Source organism: Channa argus, chromosome 1, assembly GCF_033026475.1.
Source record: "Channa argus isolate prfri chromosome 1, Channa argus male v1.0, whole genome shotgun sequence".
Taxonomy (NCBI): Eukaryota; Metazoa; Chordata; class Actinopteri; order Anabantiformes; family Channidae; genus Channa; species Channa argus.
Window position 1 is genome coordinate 2,690,744 of NC_090197.1, and position 18,063 is coordinate 2,708,806.

The 18,063-nt window shown below is 39.7% G+C and overlaps 2 long non-coding RNA genes across 2 annotated transcripts; one reads left to right on the forward strand and one right to left on the reverse strand.

The window, feature by feature from the left end:
- The first annotated feature begins 10,795 nt into the window (after window positions 1–10,795).
- Window positions 10,796–12,171, forward strand: LOC137100195 (uncharacterized). The gene is made up of 4 exons (XR_010910863.1): window positions 10,796–11,172; window positions 11,472–11,540; window positions 11,916–11,957; window positions 12,062–12,171. It is a non-coding gene; the product is annotated as an uncharacterized lncRNA (long non-coding RNA).
- On the reverse strand, window positions 11,644–16,635 carry LOC137100176 (uncharacterized). The gene is made up of 3 exons (XR_010910851.1): window positions 16,212–16,635; window positions 13,679–16,068; window positions 11,644–12,964 (listed from the first exon to the last, which is right to left on the reverse strand). It is a non-coding gene; the product is annotated as an uncharacterized lncRNA (long non-coding RNA).
- Between the last annotated feature and the right edge of the window lie 1,428 nt (window positions 16,636–18,063).

Consider the following 18,063-nt stretch of genomic DNA (forward strand, 5'->3'; position numbering starts at 1 on the left):
GGAGCTCCGCTGCTTAGTTTCCTTCTCCTGCTCCATCAGTCAGTTTCTCTGTTAAACACAACATGACACTTTGAATGAGTTTCATTTCAACTTTATTCCCGTTCGGACGTTTATCTTGTCTTTTATTTGGTGTTTTCGGGGATAAAACTAATGTGAAAGCAGATAAACTAAAGTCAAACCAACATGTTCCTGTGCTTCACTCCCGGAGCGGTGGAGGGTTTCGGCGGTGTGGACCCTCGGAGCAGCCCGCTGTCAGAGATGGAGACACTGCGGGTGTAAGTTAACGAGCGACTGACGGCGGCGGTGGAGGACATCCTGGGGGTGTTCGGGAAAACTGTGGCCCGGTACCGGGAGCAGCGACAGCTGGACAGCCTGAGGTCCATGGAGGACAAGTGGAACCGGGCAGCAGGTCGCTTTGTGTCCCATAGCATCAGATGTGAGGATTTGCTGCTTTTCTTTGTCATTTGTTACAGTAAATGAAATATCTTTACGTTGTTGATGGTTTATACACAGGCACATTGTGAGGGACATTTTCACTCTTAACTTTCAGTTTGCTTTTTGTCCTCTGCCTGTCTTCAGGACCTATGCAGTCTTCTTCATGGATAAAGAACTGCCATGAAGACCCGATCCTGGGGGTCCAGCCGGACCAGAAGTTGAGGGTGAGGACTGTGGAGGATCAGAACCAGAGTTTGATCCAGCTGAAGTGGTCAACTCCTTGCTGATTGTTCTTACAATGAGGACAGTGGAGACTACTGGCCAGAGGCCGTACTGGTGCTTCACCTGTGACCGGGTCTTCAGCCAGCTGTCCTGCTTCTACAAACACCCCTGTCAGAGGAGACACCTCATCTCCACTCTCGTCAATCCCACCTGACCACCTAAAAACACGACGGGGATTCTGTAGCTTTGCAAATGAAACAGTCAACATGTGGTGGAAGTTTTCACAGGTCCACTCTTGAGGACAGAGGCTGAGTCTAATTTTACTGCTGCAGGTGTCTGGTCTGTGTGTCAGCATGTGTAACACCTGAGTGGATCTGATTGGACCTCGGTGTGTGAGGTGTCAGGTGGGTTTAAGGTGAGAGGAGCATGAAGAAGTTCACAGCTCAGCTTTGTTCTGACAGAAGAAGAAAGATTAGTTCACGTGATTTTTCTGCTGTTGATATGAAACAGATCAGAATATTGATCTTTGTCTTTTTATTCTCAGTGCAACAGATGGAAACAGGACTTTAAATTAGTTTTATAATAACTTTGAAGCATAAACCAGTTATTTTAATTACTATGACTTTACATAATTTCTCAGGACATATATTATATTTTTTATCCACTGGACTGTTTGTTAATTTATTTAAATGATTGATGATTGTTGTAATCTTTGTGTTTTCTCCCTCTTCTGTTGGGGGTTGGAAGGTGGGAGATAGAAACAGATTACTGGGCTTAGTGTTTCTGAAACATGGATGATCTACACTCTGTTCTGGACTGGAGCAGTTGGGATTAAGGGTCTTGCTCGAGGACACCACAGTGTTGCTGATGGGGGAGGATGAGGGGTCTTTTTCACTTACCCACCCATCCTGCTGGGGCTGGTGACTGAAGCAGGGACCTTCCAATCACCAGCTCACTTCTCTCACTGAAATAAGAAGATTTCAGACACAGATTCATGAAGCAGTCTCTTGGTTTGGACTCCGTCTAGTGGCTGAATCGTGATGGTAACTCTGATATCTGGGCAGTTTTTGGGCTCAGTGTTGCTGAAAGTCACTATTAACAGGCTGAATGACAGAGGTCACATACAGTTGTTGTACTGGCTGAGGCCTAATGTTTAGATTGTTACTGTTCACACTAACTAATGAAACAGACCCTGGGACTAAATGAAAATGTAACAATTGTTAAAAGCGAAAACATCAGGTCTTAAAATCAACTTATTAACTGTGACTGAAATAGATGTTTGACCTTCTACAAACAATATTTGCAACAATCTTGCAGTTTCTCCAAGTCATTAAATAGAAAAACTGAATCTTTTAATCTGTTAGTCATATAAATACAATTACAAATCATTTCTTTAAGTACTAAAGTAATTACTAAAGTCTTGCACCACCTGAGTGCTTCTACCTCTGCTCTTATATGTCCCTATGTTCCTGCCTCTTCTGGAAGAAAGTGTCCACATGAAGCCAAAGTCTGCTGGTCAAATCATTGGTTTTACATGTAAATGAGTGAAAGAAATGATGAAACAGTTGAAGTTTTATTGCTGCCATTGTTTTTGTGGTTCAGTCTCATTAAATCAGGTCAACAAACTCATCAACTCTGAGTGAGCAGAATGTGAAGTAGATGTGATGTTCAACTACAGCATGGACACATTCTGATATGAGTGAGACTTAAAGAAGCTTCATTTGGGGCAGTCACCTGATTTTTGTGTGGTGAAGTGAAGCTTAAAGACAACATGACAAGATGCTTCTGCTTTGAAAGTTGTGTGCTTCGAGTGGAACATCCCTCTTTTTGAAAAACAGTCTTTGTTACCATGTTTATGTTAGTATGTTATTACCATAAGCAAAGTGACTTGATCCTGTTTAAGGTTATTGTTCACACTAAGTAGTTATTTTACTACTTATTTTTCTTCCTGCTCTGATTCCTGCTTTTTAAAGCCACTGCACATGTTCAGTAGTGTTTCTCTCTCTGAGCCCAGTCACTGTCTGTTAGACTTTTCACTCCCAATCAGCACATTTGTCAACAGGTTTCCTCACATCACTTTCAGCTTTGTCTCTGAGGATAAAGTGGTTGGAAAGCTGCTCTCTGAATCCATCCCTGGGACTAATGATCATATTCAGCTTTTTCCTTCATCTGTTCTTCACTTTCTAAAGAGCAGAGAAGAGGCAGCTGCTCCTTCATGCTGAGATCAAGTTCAAGAAAGTTTGACTCTAAATGTTGAAGCTAGTTTTTCTTCCACCATGTTTGTTCTGTGTGAGGATACAGAGAGCAGCACACACATTCAATCCTCTGAACTGTGACCAGAGCTTTGAACCATGTTTCAATCCTGACTCATTGTTACTGCAGCTCATCACAGACTGGAGATGAAGAGAGTTCATAGAAAGATTTTTCCAAAGAGATTTGGATCATTTTGTCACTGTCCTACATTTTAACACATGATCCTATTAGCTCCTAAAAATGACTCTGATGTCACTGTATTAGAAAGAAAATCTATCTCACGTTTCTGTCGGCTGTGATCCATCCAACCATTTCCATTGATATACTTGCTGTGTCTGTGACCATTGTGTCCACAGACCAATCCAGGACTCTTCATGCTGATTCAGCTCGGTGACAAAGTCCTAACAGAAAGTCAATAATCAGTTCTTCTTTCATCATTCAGTTTTTCTGTTCTAGTAACATCATCATGTGACTCTGTTTGAAGGAACATTTGAATCTGTTACAACTTGGAGAAAGAGAAAAGTTGTAACAACCATTGATTGAATGGAACAAAAGTTCATATTTTCTATCAGCAGAATGTATTTGTTGTGTTTCAATAAAATGTAACTGTTTATTTTACATTTCATTGTTCGTGCAGAAACTTTTTGAATCATTCACATCTTTTTCTTTTCTTCATTTAACTGAGATCAGGGCTCCTGGTTATAGTTCATCAAAATTCTCCCATATTCATGTGACTTTTCATTGTCTATAAAAACTGACAGCAGGTCAGAAACACAATGAACAGATTCATCAAAGATCACACACACACACACACACACACACACACACACACACACACACACACACACACACACACACACACACACACACACACACACTCACCTGTTCTTCTTTTCTGTCTGATCCTCTGTTCTCACAGTCTTTTCTGCTCTCAGTCCAATTTTTCTTCTCAGTGGATTTAAAGTAACAACTGGATCCAAATCTCTTCCATCCTTCAGGACACAACTTCCCTTAATGTCAAACAAATGTTTAAAGACAGATTTCATGTCATTCAGTATCAGGATGATGATGATCTGTAGTGTCACTGTGTAAAATAAGATCTTAATCTGCTGCTTTTCTCTTTCAGCTTCAGTTTAGAAAGACGTTAAAACTCAGATTTTTAAGTGATGACCTGCAACAGAAATATCCACATAGAAAAATGTTCAACAAAATGTAACAACTCTAACTGAACATAAAGGCACATTTAAGTCATATCATGGAAATTAGTTTAATTCTGGTTTTTGGTTTTAATTTTTTAAACTTTTCTCATCTTTAAGTTTGTCTTTCAGCAGCTTTATTTCATCCTGTAACTGACTGTTGGTGACTGACGTGTCTTAAAAACAACATTACAACAATATGAATCCTGTCAAGCTCAATCTTGTGTATAATGATATTTGGTTATGATTTCAAAATCTTACATATTTTGTCCTGGAGCTCATTGTAGCTTTTGTTCAGGTTGTCAATCCTGGATTGAAGCTCTTTTTCTTTGGTGACTGAATTAAATGATGAGAAACACAAAAGCAAAGAAACAATGACTCTCTGTAACTGAGTATTGTTGACTGCTGTCTTTGTATTAGAACAGTAGAAAAACACTATGATAACATGGAAACATTGTGAAGTTGGATCCTGAAGTTTTACCCTGAAGCTGCTTGATGAGATGCTGTGACTGATTGTATCTGTGACTCAGGTTGTTGAGATTCTTCTCCAGATCATATTTCTCCAAAGTCACTAAAATATCTGGAGGGAAAAACCAAATCCAAACAGATCAAAACTATGAAATCATTGTGTTTTAAATACAGCATATTGAAGTTTCCTGAGCACGTTAAAGTGTCACTGTCACACTTAATAACACTAGTAACTTGTTGAAGCCACTGTTCTTTAACCTGCTGTGATAAACTCACTCAGGGAGTCGTGACTAGAGCCAACAAAGAACCAACACAAATGTCTGTAACGTTAAATACTTGTTTTTAAAGGATTTCAACTTCACCAAGTGCTGTGACTTTAAACAGAACCAGAAATCACTTTATTTCTACTGTCGTCACAAAGTAGATGTTGTTCTGTGAACATGTTGTTGTGTTGTGAACATTTTACTGAGAAATTCAATAGCAACATAAAACTATTGTAGTAATCCATAATTCTATGGATGATAGAACCCAGGGATGTAGTATAGATGGAAATAGAAGAGGACCGAGATCTGATCCCTGCAGCACATCAATGGAGACGCAAAGTAACCAAGTTCTAACAGCTCGAGCTTTAGGTGGTCACGACTTTATCCTGTGTTTCTTTGAAATGATTGGTCGTCTGTGGGTTTTTCAAAGCCTGTTTACTGATGGAACAGCCACTAAGAAGATGGAATCCACTGGATTTGAATTCTCCTCACAAGCTGACAATTGGTTGTTGCTCAGAGAGCAGCCCAGCATCTGTGGACAGTCTTTAATAATCCTATGGTTTAGGACACTGTGTGTGATGAGCCCAGAGCTGATCAGGACTAAATGATTAACAAGTTCAACAACATTCATTTGTAAGAAACATGTTTCTAACATCATTTCTAGGAGAAAATAAAACCTTCAACATTATGGAATAAAAGTCCTCACAGCGTGTGATGATCCCAGCCAGAATCAGAAGATACAGAACTCCCAGAGACACTGTAAAAACTCTGAAACTGCTGTTTCTCCCAGCTGGAAGCTTCTTCTCACTGTGTGGTTCTACAGAGACAAAATCCACAGACACATTTATTTCAGAATTGTTGGCCCTTTCTTGACAGCAGTGTTCCAGTGTTCTCATGCTATTGAATGCATGGTTATCAGTCATTGTCACAGCCACAGTTATGCTTTAGTAGGTCACCTACTACCTAATGGCACAGTTGTTAGGATCAAGATGTGAGGGGAAATGCTGACATCTAGTGGCCGTAGTCAGTCTTTGTAGAGAAGGTCGGGGTGGATATGAAGGCAACAAAACACAGGGCTTTGAATCATCATACTGATCTCCATCCTCCATCATCTCCACCTCCATGTTCTCTCTCTCTCCTCTGATATATTTCACCCTCAGATCAGAATCAGTTTGAATTTCTGTCGACATGTTGATGAAGAGCTAAAAACTAAGTGAACTTCTTTGTGACCAGTCTTCACTGTCTGTTTCTGTCTGAGTCAGGCAGCTTTGAACAGACAGCATCAAGGAAGTAGCAGCAGGACAAACCACAACCACTGACACTTTAAATACATTAGTTTCTGTCTGATCAATGCATTTGAACTAAAAAACCTAATAAACACAAAGCTAAAAGTTTTGAAACGTTGTCTCGTCCTTATGTTAAGATATAAGGTTTTCTGTTGAGCGCAGGAACAATTCGTTCACTCTGCATGTGGAGATAAAGTAAAAATCATTCTGGTCTCTTTGGCCACACAATGAAACGTTTATTTAGCAAAAGAACAGCTTTGTCGGCTCTGTCCATCCGACACGGTCAGTCATAACGTGACAACAGTTTTCTTCTTCTCATCCCTAAAAGGTGTTTACCGTAATACAGGTAATGAGAAGGTACAGAACATTTTGGGTGTAACACTACCGTATACAATGAGTAAAGAGCGCATATGATGTACAGACCTCAACACCCCCACTCATTCTTAGCTCATCAACTTAACACTTATGCACAAACATCTCAAGACTATTATATTGTCTTGATCATATGGTACAATATAGACATTCTTAAGTAACAAACATGTCTTCAGTAAACATAGACAACTTCAGTTTAGTGGCTGGTTTTGTCATTATGTCAGCAACCATCTTTTCACTTGGGCAATATTCTAGATTGACTCTGCCACTGTTGACAGTTTCCCTCGTAAAGTGGTACTTGATGTCAATGTGTTTACACCTCTGCCTGTTAACTGGGTTTCTGGCTAGTGCTATAGTACCTTGGTTGTCTTCGTACACTATGGTGCTTGTATATTCATACGAATCAATCCCTGTGAGTAGTTGTTCCAGATAGATGCTTTCCTGTATAGCTGATGCTAAGGACACATATTCTGCCTCACAAGTAGACAGTGCTACTGTTGGTTGTTTCCTTGTCTTCCATGCAATCAGACCACTGTTTTTGCTTAGACTGATACAATAACCTGATGTACTGCGTCTGTCCGTAGTGTCTGATGCCCAGTCAGCATCACTGTACACTATTAGACCCAATTTTCCCGTCTTTCTCTTAAAGTACAAACCTTGTTTTTCTGTACCCTTAAGATATCTGAACACATGCTTCACTGTGTTCCAGTGGGCTTCTGTTGGTTCAGCAAAATGTTGTGACAGTTTACTGACCACAAAACTCAGATCTGGTCGGGTGCAAGTGGACAGGTAGATTAAGCTTCCCACTGCCTCCCTGTACATTCTTGGGTTATTCATTTTCTTTGCATTTTCTGTGAAGTCTAGTTTTAGTTCACATGGAGTTTCCCTAGGTTTACAGTCTTGCATGTTAAACCTGTTCAGTATTTTTGACACATATTTTTCTTGTGACATCTTTACTCTTCCTTCTGTCTGTTCAAAATCGATCCGTAAGAAGTGTTTCAGCTTTCCCATGTCTTTCATTTTGAATTTTTCAGTGAGCATCTTCTTTACATCTTTCAGTATGCTTTCACTGTCTGCTGCTGTGATCAGATCATCTACCCATATTATTAAGATCACCTTCCCATTATTGTTCTCCCTTGTGTATACACAGTTGTCAGCTGGATTCTGTCTAAAGTTGTTTTCCACTAAGCAAGTGTGTAACATAGCATTCCAATTTCTCCCTGATTGTTTGAGACCATAAAGTGATTTCTGTAATTTACATACAAGTTTGTCACCTGTTTTTGACCTTTTTTCGTAGCCTTCTGGTTGTTCAATGTATATTTCACAGTCAATTGGTGCATGTAGGTAGGCAGTTTTAACATCCATCTTGAACTGCCTTCTGCATGACCACTCTTACACTTGTCATATCAGCTGTGGGTGAAAATGTCTCCTCATAGTCAGTTCCTGTACTTTTCACGTCCATCAATGTCCGTTTTTATTGCGTAGACCCATCTCCCTCCCACTGTCGTTTTCCCTGGTGGTAGCTGTGTGAGTGTGAAGGTTTTCCTCATAGTTCTGGGGTATGTTACATATCATTCTGTAACAAAAGTCAACACACATTTTAAGATTGTCCTCTGAGTACTCGGTCTCAAATCCCAATAGATGTGTTGGTTTCCTCCTAGTTCTTGGTGGGTTTCTTCTGATCATTTCTGTGTGTTTATCTGGGCATGTGGGCTCACTTTGTTCAGGTAAAACTTCATGAACATCCTTTCCATCTTTTTCCACCATTACATCATTTCTGTCTTGGTTTTGAACCACAGGATACACATTCTCATACCCTGTGTGCGATTCAGAAGTTTGTGTTTCCTTCTCTTCGGTCGCTTTAGTTGTAAATTTCACCAACCTGTGCTTCTGAATCTTTTCTGTGTCTGGGTAGTACACTAAGTAAGCCGGGCTGTTTTTATCATAGCCAATGAAAATACCCTGATCACATCTGGAGTCTAATTTTCCACTCTCTTGCTTGTAAGCAAAACATATAGATCCAAATTTTTGCATCTTGGATAAATTTGGCTTCTTGCCTGTGAACAACTCGTATGCTGTTTTCTTTGTGTACCTATTGTAGCACCTGTTCCTCACGTACGCTGACGTTTGCATGGCATAGTTCCATAACTTATTGGGTAATCCACTCTCTATTAGTAAGCATCTACTCATCTCATATAGAGTTCTCCAACTCCTCTCTGCAGTGCCGTTTTGATGAGGGGAGTAAGGTGCAGAGGTTTCATGCCTTATCCTGTTCTTTGTTAGCAATGTTTGGAAGTCTCGGCTTGTAAACTCAGTGCCATTATCCAAACGGATGCATTTTACTTCTCCATATGGAGGCTTCTGTCGTCTATTAGCCTTATTAGCTCAGGATAGCAATCTGCATTTTTTCGTGCGTCTTCGGCTAGTTCTTCATCATTAGCATTAGCAGGCACATTCAGGATAGTGTCTTTTAGCTTTAGCACGTGCAAATATCCTAAGAATCTTGTTTCCCAAAGCTCATACTTAGCTTCTGTGCCGTCGAAGTAAAGTTGGGGAGTCGTGATCCCGGTCGCTCGACTTGCCATTTTATCAGTTTCTCTGTTCTTGCTAAATCGGCTTCTTTATCGCGCGTAATGCGTCGCGCCAAAAATGTCCGTAAAAGAGACTCTTAAGACGTTCACTTATCTTCCACTCTGGGCCCATAACCTGTTGAGCGCAGGAACACTTCATTCATGCTGCGAGTGGAGATAAAGTAAAAATCATTCTGGTCTCTTTGGCCACACAATGAAGCGTTTATTTAGCAAAAGAACAGCTTTGCCGGCTCTGTGCATCCGACACGGTCAGTCATGACGTGACAACAGTTTTCTTCTTCTCATCCCTAAAAGGTGTTTACCGTAATACAGGTAATGAGAAGGTACAGAAACATTTTGGGTGTAACACTACCGTATACAATGAGTAAAGAGCGCATATGATGTACAGACCTCAACATTTTCACTCACTTGCAGCTCTTTATGTATTAATATCATTCTATTGGTCCAAAGCTGCTTCCTGTCTCATCACAAAGTGCAAATAACCACAGAGCAATTAAGGCAGAGTTGAATAAAAAACGACGACGGAGACAAAAAACACATCAATGACCCAGACAAACGATTCAGCTCGTTAGGAGACAAGTCTCTGTACATTAGCAGAGCTGCAGTGTCAGACAGTGGAACTTATTTCTGTAATAATAAAAAAGCTGTGGAACTGACCGTGATCCCATCAGGTAACATCACAATGTACAATATGTTGTGTAACTGTAGTAACGTGCCGATTCCTGTTGGACAGTAGTAAAGTGTTTGATCATGTAGTGACGTCCCAGTTTAGGAACAGGTCTGTCCTCTTGTTTTCTCACAGGACGAGTTCTGCTACACTGAGATGAATAATACACTTCTTTGCTTTGAACATTAATATCAGTAGATAATTCTGCTCACATGACATCAGTACATGTTGACACATTATGAAATCAATTGTTCACCAATCACTTTGCCTTTGTTGTGTACAGCAGCAGTAATATTAAATGCTACTCAAAGAGCCGTCGTCACTCTGAAATGTTCCCCTGATGTTGGAAGATCGGATCCAGCGTGGACTCGAGAAGTCAAAGGAAAAACCAAAAGTGTGTTTGGTCAAGGTCAGGACGGGCAGACTGAAGACCACAGCAGGTTGTTAGGACCCACAGAGACATTGTACAGACAGTCGTCCTCTAGCAGTTGGAGTATTTAGGACGTGAGCAGAAAGTTGGTGAAGTTGGTAACAGCTGCCATTTGGGCCTGAAATTACAGTGATGCTACTGTGAGTCGTGTAGGAACAAACTACCTCCAGGACTCGTTGTGTCATAAATAAACTTCTGTTCTATCTTCCAGCTGCGTCTGCACAGCAGTTCTTATGGCTTCTTGGAGTGTTCCTACCTCTGCTCCTCATTTTGACCGTCCTCTTCCTCACATGGAGACATACGATCAAAAGACGAGGTGAATAAAAACTGAGAGTGAAAACGTGCATCTGTGGATAAGACGTTTAATCAAAGGACAAGATGTTGTTTCAAATGTCCTCAAATAACCACTTGAACACGCAGGAGAAAAGAAACATTTACAAAATCATCACCATCCCTTATTAGTCTGTACCACGTCCACATTTGATGTTTTGATCAGAAAAGGTGACGTACTGACACTCTTGATTGACAGGAGGTGAACAAAGAGACACTGTCTACGCTGAGATAGCAGACAGACCAATGTTTGAACTGCAACAAGGTGAGAAATTTGTCGTCCCTTATTTTAAACACTGACCTGCAGCTAAAGTCGTCTGTTCCATTTGTCTTCGCTCCTCTAGTCCACATCCTGGTTCAGTAAGAAAGACACTGAACCCCATGTCTATGAAATCAAAGCTGCGGTGTCTGAATCAGTCCATCCTGCTCTGATACAGTTTTTACAGTCTGCACAGCCCTTCAAGTAATTGTAGTTATCAAATTACAATAAACAGGAAGCTAATAAACCTCTGCTCTTCTCTGATTGGTCAGTAGGGTGAGGCTCGCTCCAACACTAGAAGTAAATATCTCTGCAATGCTGCCAGTGATGTGCAGTGAATCTGTGTCACATGAGGCTGAGACAGCATCTCTACACATGGAGCAAGCTTCTATGAAAATATGTAGGAAAAACTTTTACAACATTTTGTTGTAAAATAAAAATATATAAAACATATAAGACAGTTGTGTTAACATTTAAGATTCAAATGTCAAAACCTTCTTAAACATTTATCCAATATTTGGAAAGTTTTGCTTAAACCATAATTATTATAATTTCTTTTTTAGAGACAGTTTCATAAACCATATGTGTCTCTGTGTGTCACAATTCAAACTGACTTTAAAAACTACATTTCAAGTTTTGCATCAGCTTATTGTTTTCACATGTTCTAAGAGATTTTAAAACCTCGCTCTTATCCATCAGGGCATCCAGAGCCAACGAGCGACCACTCGTCCACCAGAACAATTACATCACCTGCTGTGACAGATTCAGGTGGGATTTTCTTACATTAGAGCAAAAACAGCACAATAAATAAGGTTTGACACAGTTTTGGTGGGAAATGAAATAATACAGTGAAGTTTAAAAGTAAATGTTCTGATATTAAGTCTAAATTAAAGTAAAGTAAAATAGTGCAAAAGTTTTTTATTTATGTTTTTCTTATTGTTTTTTAATACTGAAGACAATTTTTCAATATCTTTATTTGTTACTCATGGAAGGTCAATGACAGAAATGATTTGCATTATGTTCCATATAGTGAACATGTGGTTTTAATACTTGAACAAAAAGAAAAACAAAACAGAAGAATATTTTTTTTTTAGTATCTAACCCTATTTTGAATAGTTGTTTCACATTATTTCTGTTCAACAGATGTTAAGAAAAAGAAGAAGGAGAAGAAAAGATCTGAAAATGGTTGGTTGGTCAACATCACATCACCTTTTGTCTTCCATACTCCACAGTCTTTAGAAAAGTCGAGTTCTGTTTGGAAAAGTGTGAATGTGTGTGGTCTCCCTCAGCTCTGTTGTTGGTGGCTGTGGTGGGTTTCGGTTTAATGATGCTCCTCCTGGCTGCAGTCTGTCTTTTACTGATAAGCATGAAGTGCAGGAGGAAGAACAACAGATATGCAAGTGAGTGGTCAGACATACGGAAACCCACAAGTGCCATTATCATTATTTTTTTGATCTTTTATCAGCTCCCAGTAAACTTGGGGATTTCCGGCCCCCTGACATCTGAGCCCTGTTGCTGATCCAGCCTCTGATCCCAGCTGTGTGATTTCAGGTCTGTTTTCATCTTTGAACCACATGTTTCTCTGCAGAGTACGCTGTGTTTGAGGGTCCGTCTCTGCCGGAGGAGACGATTCGCTGCGCGTCTCTGGGTCGACAGAACTGGAGGGAGAGACCCAGCAAGACGCCACCGAATTGAGACCACTAGGACATCATCTACTCCTCAGTCATCACCAGACCTGCTGCCTGATCCTGAACAGAACAATGTTTTAAACTACTGGCCTCAGTCATTGTGACTTAAATAAGAATAAAACTGATTTACATTTTGCTTAAATGTGATTTTACTTTAATACAAAAATACAGCAACAGTTCGCAACTATTTCTCAACAATGTCCTTTATTTTAGGAATCTAGGAGATTGTGTTGAAAAGAAACTTACAGATTCGGAGACGTTTTTTTTAATCAAATAACTGAATAAAATTTTGAAAAAGTGCCTCATGTCTCCGACGGTCGGAGGTTGGCGTCCGGCTCTCCCCACGTGTTGAAGTGTCCCTGGGCAAGACACTAGAGCTCGAACCGCCCATCCACATCCCCAGTGCCGCTTCTAAGCCCAGTAAAATTGCAGAGGGTTTCGTCAGGAAGGGGATGCAGCCTAAAATCAACATGCAGACCAATGATCTGCTGTGGCGTCCATGAACTTATGGGAAAAAGACAAAAGACAAGAAAAATCATAATAATAAAAGATGAAAAAATATGAGTTTAATCATTATTTGATTTCCAGAATATTTTATATATAATATATTTTATTACATTTATTACATAATTTGTCCTTCGACCCCATGCTGAAGGTAACGAGACACAAACAACAACTTCAACGACAAAAACAACACCTTTAAATACAACACCGCTAATAACCAGAACTACATCACCAAATAACTCAGGTAATAACTAAATTATACAGAGAAACCATTGAATAAAAGATGAATTTGTTACATTAAACAGGTTTAAATGACAAATTTGATTATTATTGTCGTCTACATAGGCAGCACGGTGGTAAAGCGGTTAGCACTGCTGCTTCACTGCTAGAAAGTCCCTGGTTCAAATCCCTGTGTGGCCTTTGTGTGTGGAATGTGCATGTTCTACCCAGGATAATAGGAAACAGACAATGGATGGATTTAATCCACATCAAATTTGTTGAAACACTAAACTGAATAAAAGTATATTTGTAGTATCTAGTGTAATTAAGTTGTACCTATGATAATACTGCTGTTGGATGTTGTTGGAAGCTCATCTGTAAATGATGTGTTATTTGTTCAGACTGCAGTATCTCTACTGTTCTCTCTTGCATTTTAACATCCCCACTATTAGTGTTATTACTACACTATTAGTGTCAGTAATTCTTAACTCTCACTTGTCTTGCTGCAACTTCAAAAAGGACCAATTTTGTTGGTTGGAGTAGGTGTCACCTTCATTGTCCTCCTCCTCGTCCTCCTCATCTACTTTACTTGGAGATGCAGGTATAAAAAACATGGTGAGTAACAGCCACTAACTGAGATCTAATGTGACATCAGTTTTTTGCGGTGTTTCCACCATCGGCATCAAAGGCAGCATTTTTTTTCACAGATTCTTTTGCATTCTTTGCAGAAAATAAACAAACACATCACATCTATGATGAGATCAAGGACAGATCAGTGCATCGGCCTGCAAATGGTGAGAAAAGAGAAGAGTTAAAACCACTTTTCCAGCGTCATCTCTGCCTTTCAGCAATATAGCAAATAACCAATTCATCAGTTTACATAACAGCTTGTAGTCGTCAGTTGAGAAATGAATCGAGCAGTAATTCTCATCACATTCAGTGTTTACTGAAAATAATACAGAGTGACATCAGAATCACTTTTCACAAATTTACTTTTTGAGAAACACAAGATGTAGGAAGAAGGAGCCACATACAGATGGTTGTGACAACTGAGTGAAATTCATCAATCCATTTCTTACACAGACTCAATATCACTGCTCATTCACATGGAAACGCTGCATAAATGAAAGAAAAACAGTCCCGACATTAACAACTGGGTGAAGTTTGAACAGAATGAAGAATATATTAATCAGTCACTGTGACTGGTCCTCTGTCCTCTTCCGTCTCCTGTGATTCACTGCTGAGCAGCAACAGCTGGTTCAGGTGACTCGAGGCTCCACCAGAAGTTGCTTAGTTACCAGGTTATGTGACAAATCAGGTTAAATTGTTAGTGTAACATATAAACAGCTGTTATTTTAGTGTATTCACAGTAATTAACAGTTAGACAACAAACTCACTGTGGTTAACTCGTATATCAGCGGTGTGTGACCAGTCTACAGTGTTTTAGAACTTCTTCACAATCAGAATATATAGGGGTCAAAGCCCTTAAAATGGAGGCTTCTCTTTTGTTGGAAATGGTTAAAGTTGTGTAAACTGTGACAATAGTTGGTGGATGTGCGACACAGAGAAAAAGAAATGTAACAGATTTTACTCCCAACAGAAAGAAAAACTGAAATATAAATGGTGAAATGATTATCTCTTGTTAATTATTAGGAATTTGTCTCTGAGCTGAATATAAATGAGGAGTCTTGGATTGATTTAATGACTCAATATACTTCAGGAGGATGTCAGTGGGAATGGGTGGATGGATCAGCGCTGACAGTAACATGAGACAGTTTTTATGTTTATTACACTGCCATTAGTCATTGTTAGGAAATATTAGCTGTTAAAATGTAGAACAGTGACAGATGTGACACAGCCTCTAGATGTGGAATCACGTGTAACAAAGTAAAAGTCACTGTTTGGTTGAACATGAGTCAGGATTGAAACATGGTTCAAAGCTCTGGTCACAGTTCAGAGAAAGACGAGGACTCAAACAGTTCAACTTTATTTTCCATGTCGACCCACCAGGACAGTCCAGACTCTCTGAACAAAGAACTTAAATAACCTCTTAGTGTGAACAATAACCTTAAACAGGATCAAGTCACTTTGCTTATGGTAATAACATACTAACATGAGCCTGGTAACAAAGACTGTTTTTCAAAAAGAGGGATGTTCCACTCAAAGCAGACAACTTTCAAAGCAGAAGCATCTTGTCATGTTGTCTTTAAGCTTCGCTTCACCACACAAAAATCAGGTGACTGCCCCAAATGAAGCTTCTTTAAGTCTCACTCATATCAGAATGTGTCCATGCTGTAGTTGAACATCACATCTACGTCACATTCTTTACTGAACCAAAAAAAACAATGGCAGCAATAAAACTTCAACTGTTTCATCATTTCTTTCACCCATTCACATGTAAAACCAATGATTTGACCAGCAGACTTTGTCATTTTAGTTGTGTCAAACATTTTCAAATGCTGAACCATTTTTAACACACTTGCTTCAGTGCTTCAAAAAGCTTCATTTCCACCCTGTAAGTTTTCTTACAGGCACTGACAGCTTGTGACTCCATGCACTGTAATGCTTTTCCATGAAGCAACACTCAAAGTCCAAGAAACGCCTTTAAAACATAAAACCTAACCCTAACCTGAAGCAGGACAGCTGGCTGAAGACCCGGTCACAGGTGAAGCACCAGTACGGCCTCTGGCCAGTAGTCTCCACTGTCCTCAGTGTAAGAACGATCAGCGAGGAGTTGACCACTTCAGCTGGATCAAACTCTGGTTCTGATCCTCCATAGTCCTCACCCTCAACTTCTGTTTTAATCTGAGCAGCCGACGCACCAGATTCTGGATCATTCTGGTTCAGCTGGACCCCCAGGATCCAGGAAGAAGACTGCAGAGGTCCTGAAGACAGGCAGAGGACAAAAAGCAAACTGAAAGTTAAGAGTGAAAATGTCCCTCACAATGTGCCTGTGTATAAACCATCAACAACGTAAAGATATTTCATTTACTGTAACAAATGACAAAGAAAAGCAGCAAATCCTCACATCTGATGCTATGGGAAAACAAAGCGACCTGCTGCCCGGTTCCACTTGTCCTCCATGGACCTCAGGCTGTCCAGCTGTCGCTGCTCCCGGTACCGGGCCACAGTTTTCCCGAACACCCCCAGGATGTCCTCCACCGCCGATCGTTAACTTACACCCGCAGTGTCTCCATCTCTGACAGCGGGCTGCTCCGAGGGTCCACACCGCCGAAACCCTCCACCGCTCCGGGAGTGAAGCACAGGAACATGTTGGTTTGACTTTAGTTTATCTGCTTTCACATTAGTTTTATCCCCGAAAACACCAAATAAAAGACAAGATAAACGGGGAATAAAGTTGAAATGAAACTCATTCAAAGTGACATGTTGTGTTTAACAGAGAAACTGACTGATGGAGCAGGAGAAGGAAACTAAGCAGTGGAGCTCCGACACATAAAAATGTCGGAGGAAAACACCAGCTCCTCGAAGGTTCCGGGAGAACAGCGTTTACTGCTTCATAGATATGGATGAAATACTCAGATCGTGTGTTTATACACAGGTAAAACTATCACAGTGTTTTGACTAGTGTCAAAGTGTTTTGTCAGACAAAAAGACTTTATAGTCCACTAAATATTTAATATCCTATATAGTAAGTAGGAAGTAGTAAATAGACGGTTATTTGCTCCAGACAAGATTCCTGGTTACTTCCTGTTCCCTTTATTTAGTTCTTACTTTCTCTTTGTCCGTGTTGTGGCTGAGATCTTTTCTCCGTGTGAATCTTTGGTAAGTGACAATTTCAGTGTGTAAAAGATTCTCAGCTGCAGTTTGATGGACTGTAAAAAGCACAAGTTGAAGGTTTGTCTGTGTGAAAAGCTGCTGTTTGTGTTGAGCAGAGATCAGATAACAAGTGGTGCTGACAGTTTAATCTCCACCAGATTGGTTTTGTATTACGTACAAATGTTTCTGATCAAGCACAAGTGTTGTCTTTACCCCACGATCTGTGTTTAAAGTAAAGTTATTTAAAAAGATTTTCGCCAGCAGATGGTTCACAGGGAAATGACAGATTTTTCTCATTTCCCCTTTTCTTTGTGTTGTTTCCTCGAACCAACTTCATACTCATTTGAGTCAACTCATTACATACAGGTGACTTTTGAATAAAATCATGTAACATGGACTGATAAGATGTTACATCATTCTTTACCACAATAGCTTATTTATTGTTTGACTGACAAAGTCCAAACCACTTTTATTGACACATAATCTTCCTCCTACTATATAATCTCAACCCTTAGATTTTGAATACAACACAAATAAGCTATTATAGCCTGTTTTTTCTTAATAGTTTTGACACTTATTGTCTGACATATGTCAAACCAACAGTTTTTCAGAAAGGCCTCTTCCTACCACATACACAACCTACAGATTTCTGATGACTAGCACACAACATGGCCCAGTGGCCTGTTAAACCCTGTTTTTAGACAACAGCTGTGTAATAAAGACATAGATCAGATCTAAAAAGGTCACTTTTGAGATTTAATGTAATTGTTGTTTTCTAGATATTTTAGATCAACTTTATACTGAGTCCACTCAGTACATGCACATTTTCTATTTTTGGATAAAAACATGCAACATGTACTGATAAGGTGTTACAGATGTTTATTCCAATAGCTTCCTCAAATTTTGTCGGACACACTTCAAACCCCTTTTAGTGACATCTGGTCCTCTAACTGCATGAACAACCTCTAGATTTTGATTAAGAGTTTTTCAGTCTAGCCTGTTTTTTCATTTGCTAATATCCTGTATTTATAATGCATCAAAAATCATCTACAAGTCTCTATAGTAACACTGATCTTTGTTCTTTTTTTTTGCAGCTAATTCGT